The following is a 7,400-nucleotide window of genomic DNA, read 5'->3' as shown; positions in this document are numbered from 1 at the left end:
AATATTGTTTTTACAATACTTTGGTAAATAAATTTCAAAGCACCACTATTCGGTAAATACCTTTCAAAAGTACTACCTTCTTATACAAAACTCGAAAATGTAAACAACCAAATATATACAAATAGTACGTCTAACATATAATATTTCCTTTTTTTGTTGAAAATTTTACTATTTTGTCACTTCTATTATTAAAAATTAATGTACATTCAGACATGTTTTTTGTGTTGCAAAATCCTTGGTTTTGAAGCAATTAATATGGTATTCAAGAGTCATATCCCTCATGAATCAATAATGTAGGAGCGCGTTTTGACGATCGATTAGTTGCGGAATAAAATGATCTTGATATTAAATGATAACAAAAATATAAATGAAGATCATAAGATAAGTAATCTGATTATTATAATAAAAAGAGATGTTACAATATAAAGAACGGAGAACACTTCGGTAGGAGAGATCCCAATCGAGAGGTGCTCTCTAACTAAACAAAAGTTTACATATTTGGTGCATACTTACACCAATGACCATCCCTCTCTATTTATAGAGAGAGACAACTTAGAACACAATAAAGGGTAATAAAATAATCTAACTTATCACTCATAATTTGTAATGCATTTCCATGCTCCAACAATCTCTCCTTAAATGCTCGCAAATGATAAGGGTTATAACCACTTGGGTTGTGGTGACTTGGTAAGGCATGTGGAAGATATGGTAGATAACCTATTGACTCATGTTCAAATCCTGGCACCACTCAGCCCTTGTGGCCATGGAGGTTCGCCTGCAGTGACTCCAGGGCATGAGGCAAAGCTTTATGTTTGCAGCGGGGGATTAGTCGGTGCGCGAAAGCTGACCCGGAAACCCTCGTTAGGGAAGTTCCCTTTCCAAAAAAAAAATGATAAGGGTTACACATATAGTGATAAAAGGCTAAATTACATCGTAACCAACTAACAAGTGTGATAATAAAATGATACTAAATTAGAACCAAATATTGAAATGTCTTTGAAACTCTAAAGTGTCTTCTAAGCAATGAAGTCCATCATCTCCAATGTTGAAGTATGAGATTCCAGTCCATAGATGTTATCAGTGAACCAAGCTGATCAACTTCAAAAGTGTACCAATAAATCTTGAACTGAACATCCAATAATCTAGTCACACTTTGGCTACAAACATCTGAAAAATTTCTAGTTCTTGAATCATAATATACCTTAAATTCTTAATGAAAAATAACCTGCTAAAAACATGAAAACATCCTATGATATAGTTGGAATAATAAACAAGTCTGGATCGAGGAATACAAGTTGCAGTGATCTGCATAAGAATTGGACCTCAAACTTCAATCAAAACTATCATCATGGCATCGATTTGACTAAACAAGTAGTTGATAAGCCAATATAAATTAGCATACAGCATACTAAATGATCTCCTTCTCCAAATATCTTCAAAATCCACACTCTGTAAAACATAACCAATAATCTAAATGCTTATCATATTCTCTCCAAACCAATGCCATCATATCAAAAATAAATAAATCAATAAAGATGGAGAGTGTCGGATACCAATAGCTTTGCATGCTCTCCCTAGATGTATGAAGGGTCTCGATAAAACATGAAAATGAAAGTAAAACAAATACTCTCCGTTCATAAGTAGTTGGTTGATTCTGTTGCTGACAATTGCTCGAACAATTACCGTAGTAACAAATAAGAACTCTGCGTGAAAAATATCTACTCTACCGAGAAACAATTATGTACCCAAACTATGGTGCCAAAACTCCTGAAGTGGTCTTCAATAAATAAAGTCCACTTGCTCAAGACACATGGTTTGTCAACCGAAGATCAAGAGCGAGAAGTCATAAAAAGTCTTCATAGAGCGAAGATTGCAAAACAATTTTTTGATCAGACGCAACTGCGGTGCCAACTTCATGATGAGGAATATGATGTACGATTGCGGTATGGATGATCATTGGTCCTAAGACATTGATCCAAGAAATGCTGGTCGACGTACCTTGATTAAAGGGAAATCCTCATGGAAAGAATAAAATTCATCCAATATAATAAGCAAGAAGTAATCCATCGTGACGATCGAAGCTTGAATAAATTTCCAATAATAAACTCTTTTGAGAAGATAATAAATCAAGTCTTGTAAAAATTATTCTTCACAAAAGTGCTTCGAATCATGGGTTACATTGGTAAAAATTGGTGTTAACAAAAATAATTAGTTTAAAAAAATATTGGGTTTTAAAAAATAAATGAGTGTAAAAAATAATTAATGTTAATAAAAAAAATAGGCTGAAAATTTTTTTTGGCTAAAAAAAATAAAAAAAAACGAAGAAGAAAAAAATTGGGTGAGCAAAAATTTGGTCGTCGTAAAAAGGGGTGAAACTAGGTTTAGAAAGGTGAGGGAAGGAGATGATAATCGAGGATGGATGGGTGAGAGGAGTTGATGGTGAGGAGTGGGCCACGGAGATGAGGAGGCAAGAGGGGCTATGATGAGGATGGGGTTAAGACTGAAGACTAAAGTCTTCAGTGAGGGCGTGTTAAGAGAGGCGAGTGGTGAGGTCTTCGGTGGGGTTAGCGAAGAAAATATAGTGAAAAGGGTAGCAAGGAGTAAGCAGGGGGTCTTCAGTATGCACGGGTCGAACAAGAAGGAAAGGCATGCTTTAGTCTTTGGTACACTGAACGAAGATAGCAGGTCTTCGGTGCGAGGTCTTCGATTTGCTAGGGAAGCAATGGCTACGCATGAGAATATACGACATATGTTGCGCAAGCGAAGATCAACAGACTTCTTGTAACAGGAAATTTCTCAGTATGGGCAACATCTTCGGTCATGCCTTGGTCCTCGGTATTGGGCTCCAAGGATCTGAGTGTTGATGACAAAAAATGCCATTTTTCATGAAATTTGACACCGTAGAGGCTATAACTTCGTGTTTATCAAAGTGAATGTTTTCTAAAGCGTGTAGGGATAAGGTGGTGTGTTGGGAAGAAGAAAAAGTGGCAGAGAGTATGAGAGAGAAAGACAAATTGTAAGGATAAGGTGTGGGTGAAGATGCTTGTCACATGTGAATTGTCAGGAAAGTATGGGTAATAGTTTATGGTTAAGTACTCTTCCATTAAAGAAGATTAAAATGACGTAGCTTTCAATGTCCTTCAAGACTTTTATTAAGAAAAATATGTCCAGCAGTAAAGTTAATGTAGGAGCATCATACCTTCATGAGATTATCCAGTTGCATTGTATGAACTCAAAATATTTTAGCTAGAAATTTTGTTTTTATTCCAAAGAAAAATAAATGTCTGGAGTAAAATCATCACATGTTTTAGACCTCAAATAGCTTCTTCCTTCTTCTTTTTCATCAACAGCAAGATAAAAGGCTTTGTAAACTTGGATTTTCAGCAGAAAATATTTAGTAAGAAGCAACAACATTTATTCTTGAAAGCTTGAAAAAGCATTAAACCAACACTTCAAAAATCGAAAACTCATCATAAAAATTTTCCGTTTGCAAAACCAGAAATTCTTGTACGGAAATCAAAAAATACAAGATGAAAGTAGTCGATCGGGATTCGTTCCATTGAAACAATTGCTTATATCATCAATGTACAGATCTGATACCAATTGTATGAGCCCATTTTGATGATCGACTAGTTCCAGAATAAAAGGATCTTTATATTTAACGATAACAAAAACATAACTAAAGATCATCATATAAGTAATTTGATGTTTATAATAGAAAGAGAGGTTACAATATGAGGAACGAAGAACAATTCGGTGGGAGAGATCCCAACCGAGAGTTTCTCTCTAACTAAACAAAAGACTACATATTTGGTGCACCCTTATAACAATGACCATCCATCTCTATTTATAGAGAGACACAACTTACAATACAGTGAAGGGTAATAAAATAACCTAACTTATCACTCATAATTTGTAGAGATTTTTCATACTCCAACAATAACACATTTAAAGTAAAAGTGTACTCTCATGAAAATATTCCAATTTGGCCGCCGTTTCGCTCTAAAACTAAAACAACTAGCATACTAAAGGCAACAACTTTGAATTCTATCTTGAAAGAAATGAAAATTTATTCTATGATACGTAAAATACGAAAAACAAGTGGCTCCGTAAAAGCCATAAAACCGATGGTATTTAAATATCTCAGAATCATGAACAGAAACCTTCATAATATTTTTTTCATGATTTTTATCTGTCATTTGCAGATTTGGGTGTTGGACATATATATATATATATATATATATATATATATATATATATATATATATATATATCCGAGCTATTCTCTGATTTTTATCGCTAGCTGTGAGCTTCTTTTAAGTTTTTCAAGGGATTAAAAGCTTCCTAATCTATTGTACTTCCAATTTACCTTCTATTTTTACCATCAAAACATGCATAACTTAATTAATATAATTTATTTCTATGTACTTTTTTTTGCCTTCTAGCCTTTGCTTTTGGGATAGTGGTTTCTTTTGAGAATTTTGATTCATTATAGCGATTGTAGTATTTAAATTTTGATAACATGGCAATTAAGCGCTAAACCCCCAATTAATTTGACTGTACGTTGATTTTAATTTGAAGTTCTCATAAACAAAATGCATAATAAGGTTAACCACCACCTATTTTTTTTTTAAAAACCAAATGTAACCTCCCGAAAATTATAAAGAGATTTATCATTTATTTAAAATAGATCATCGAATTAAAACATTTATGTCAAAATGATTAAGTACATCCATGTGATTAGGACGATACATTTTCAGGGATAATTGAAAAACTATGGAAACAAGTATCTTCAATGCGTGTGTACAGTCCTGCCAAGCTCTTCTCACGAACGAACTACAAAATGTTTAATCTGAAATTGTAAGAATAATGCTTATTGAGTTTCTAGTATACCAAATATTACAGCGTACATACAATGCATATACACAAGATCTCGAATCTAGCGTTGAACATCCAATTTCCTATCTACATACATCCATCATATGAAATGAGCCTAGCCTAGGAGTTCATGGGCCTTAACCAATTTATGTAATGAGCCCCATCCAACCATACATAACGGGCCCTGCCCAACTGTACATAACAGGCCTCGCCGAACACAATGGTCCCCGCCTAATATAATGTGTCCGACCCAAATATACATAACCGGCCCAACCCAATGAGTAAATGGGCTCAACCTAATCTCCAACTGCCAAGAGTAATATCCCGGTCTTCCATATAATACATAAAGTATTATATAATTGGAATCAGGTAAACAGTCGAACATATGATCCACTTGATGGTGAACAATTAGACAAGAACATCACAATCAGTTATTAGACTTAGAGTTCTTAGGCTATCTATCCTAGACTATATATGACCCAATCTATCACTAACACAAAAGAACACAACATAAACACATGCAAACCTAACATTATACATTCCCTTGGCACTAACTTTCCATAGTTACAGAGCCAAACATACCTCCAAACAAAACAATATGATCAACAACCAAAACATTACTATCCTAGCATATTGAAGGACCAAGTGCTCTAACTGTAAGGCCCAACAACTACTCTCCTTAGGCTAATTACATACTTTTATTCAAACAATACCTCTATCCTACCATGTAAAGCATATACACTGGGATACATGGCGTAGTGAAAAAGCCACCTGAATTGATGAACCGATGATACAAAACAATATTCTCATAGCTTGCACTTCTCAATCCCATGAATCAAATTGGTCAAAATTCGAAAGTCGACAAAAGTCACCGGTCAACCAAGTCAAACTCAATGCTATGTCGTGGGCCCTAATTGCACACTAAGTGTAAATTCCTCGTCCTTAATAGCATAAAACCCTTCCAAAAATAGGCATGGTTTCAAGAACAAGATCAAGATGCAAACTATCCCAATCCAACAAGATCTTGTGATGGTAAAATAAGCTCAAAAGGTGGTGGAGTTCACTCAACTCTAAGCACAAGCTCTCAAGGACTAAAAAGGGATATAAATTATCAAACTACATGATCTAAGAATCCAGGGATCAAGATGGAAGATTTCTACTCACAATGGTCCATAAATGAAGTCCTTTTTCTAGATCTACACTCGAGCCCTTCACCAAAACACTTTTCATGAAGCTTGGTCTTCAAGATCCACACCAAAATATGATAAATGGGTCTTCAAATTTCCAAGAACATGAATAATACTCAAAGGGGGATAGGGTTTTCGAAATGGATATGTTGGAAGATGAAAAGGATACCTTAACTTCAAGTTAAGGTGCTTAAATACGGAGAAGTATCTAAAAACTGATGGGCTTGGGCTGCCATGCTTTCCACTTCATGGCCACTCTAATGCCACGTCGTTGCAGCTTCCTAAAACATGCATTTCACATCTTGCATGCCACCTTGTAACACCTTATACATCATGTTGTGGCACATGGTGTTCCTCAAAAACTATGATTTGAATCTTATATACCATCCACTAATCCATTTTGGGAAATGGGTGTTACAACTTTGCCCCACTTGAATTAGATTTCATCCCCAAAATCAATCCTTACCAATAATTCCTTAAACACCATATGAACCCCTTGTGATTTTTCCAAGCCCACTCCCTTCAACACGAGTTGACACACCATGAATTTCAAGGTTGCAATGACCAACATAGAGACCCCCCCAAAACCAAGCACATAAGTCAAACCGAATAGAACTTCCAGAAGTCGAACCATAACAAATACAACCACCATTAACTCCCTTACTGATAACCCTTATTTTTCTAACACCGATGTCGATTCAATCCCTAGAGAGAAACATGTGACCCAATAAAGAACGATACCAATACCACTAACTAACATTGAAGAGAGCTACTTCCATCCTGAGTCTGAAAACTCCAAAACTAGGCCTAGCTCCCAGATAGATAGTGCCACCCAAATCTCAATCATGCAGAACAAAACTTGTAATTCCAATCCAACCAAGGCCTCACCAACCTTGCCGACCAAGCGGAGTACCCAAAAAACCCCAGAAGAAAAAGACTACACTAGCCTATAGTTCAATCATAGCGAGCGATATTTGCAATTTCAGTCTTACCAAAATTCTTACCAACTTGCTCCATCTTTCTGCTAAATTGAAGGGACGAACCCAAGTCCCACCACTAGCATCGAGAATGTCACACTCGAACACGAAGGGAAACCCCAAATAAAACCTATCCATATAAATACTCTCCCTCCAAAGCCTCAACAAGCTACATAACCAAACGAGTCTCGCCCACGAGTCTTACCTAAGAGAACATAATAAAACGAGTCTCACCCAAGATAACATAATCAAACAGACCTAGCCCACGGATCTCACCCAACATGACATGAACAAATAGGCCTCCCCCATAAAATCAATACAAATCTAAAAATCAACATGGCTCTAACAACCATCACAT

General features: G+C 35.7%; 1 long non-coding RNA gene across 1 annotated transcript; it reads right to left on the bottom strand.

Annotated features, from left to right (window-relative positions):
* Positions 1-377: 377 nt before the first annotated feature.
* On the bottom strand, positions 378-3,370 carry LOC145003941 (uncharacterized). The gene is made up of 2 exons (XR_013662211.1): positions 980-3,370; positions 378-874 (listed from the first exon to the last, which is right to left on the bottom strand). It is a non-coding gene; the product is annotated as an uncharacterized LOC145003941 (long non-coding RNA).
* Positions 3,371-7,400: the final 4,030 nt, after the last annotated feature.

The sequence above is a fragment of the Lactuca saligna genome, chromosome 7 (genome assembly GCF_052625555.1).
Source record: "Lactuca saligna cultivar CGN05327 chromosome 7, ASM5262555v1, whole genome shotgun sequence".
Classification (NCBI taxonomy): domain Eukaryota; kingdom Viridiplantae; phylum Streptophyta; class Magnoliopsida; order Asterales; family Asteraceae; genus Lactuca; species Lactuca saligna.
The sequence above is the reverse complement of the archived record's forward strand: the minus strand, read 5'-3'. Positions and strand labels throughout refer to the sequence as shown.